General features: G+C 47.8%; 1 protein-coding gene across 1 annotated transcript in view; it reads left to right on the top strand.

Annotated features, from left to right (window-relative positions):
- The window catches only part of Sctr (secretin receptor), a 51,321-nt gene that overhangs the window by 16,867 nt on the left and 33,361 nt on the right, over positions 1-1,093 (top strand). The window lies entirely within an intron of this gene.

Raw genomic sequence — 1,093 nt, 5'->3', positions numbered from 1 at the left:
ACAAATACCCCACATGAATACACAGGAACACAGACACACATGAATACACTGGAGCAGACACACACAAATACCCCACATGAATACACAGGAACACATACACATTCACATGAATACACACACAAATACACAATAATACACATGTGCACACACAAATACACGGGAACACACTTTCACACACACAAATACACATACGCACACACATGAATACATTGGAACATACACATGCACACATAAGTACACAGGATCATACACATGAATATACAGGAACACACAAACACTCTACATGAATACATAGAAGCACACACAATCCACAGGAACATACACACATGTGTGCTTTTGCAAACACACACACACACACACACACACACACACACACACACACACACACACACACACACACACACGTTGAGGATTATCCTTAGAACCAGGCAGGTGTCATGTGCTCTGAGACTGATGCAGGACCTGGGTGGGAGGGGCTGAGGGGTGCTCCTCATCCTCCCCTGTGATCCTGTGGGTCTCTCCCAAGGTTCTGTCTTGGCTCATGCTCTTGGGAGCAGTCAGGGGACTCTGCTGGGGGCCAGAGTTAGTTAATGGTTAAGCTGTTGATTCTCCCGAGTAGAGGTTAATGTTTAAAGCTAGACAAATGACAGGAAATGCCACTGGGGAGGTGTCACCAAGCCTGGCACATTCACCACAAATAAACAATTAACTCTCCAGCTCTTCTGAGCTAGGTGACCAAGTCCACTCCGTGGGAATGTCTCAGGGTCATGCCCCTGGTCGCACTCCTGGGATGTTTATTTCTTGGTTTACAGAAGCCATCACCCTCTCAGGGTGGGCTGGGAGGTGTTTCTGGCTCTCTCTTCAAGAAGAGTGTTCCAGAAGAATAATATGGTGGCCAGATATTTGCAGGTTCTGTGGTCATAACAGATGTGGGCATCCATCCGGCTTTGTCACATAGGCCTGTGTGACCCCTGTGTGACCTCTCTGGACCTTGGTGCCCTGCCCTCTCTGTCAAGGGGAGCATGCTAGCACTTTCTTCTACTCTCCATTGGCAGGGTGTCTCCCCACAGCATGAATGGGAAAGCACTTTTTT

Source organism: Microtus ochrogaster, chromosome 6, assembly GCF_000317375.1.
Source record: "Microtus ochrogaster isolate Prairie Vole_2 chromosome 6, MicOch1.0, whole genome shotgun sequence".
Taxonomy (NCBI): Eukaryota; Metazoa; Chordata; class Mammalia; order Rodentia; family Cricetidae; genus Microtus; species Microtus ochrogaster.
This window is presented reverse-complemented; position numbering and strand designations above follow the sequence as displayed.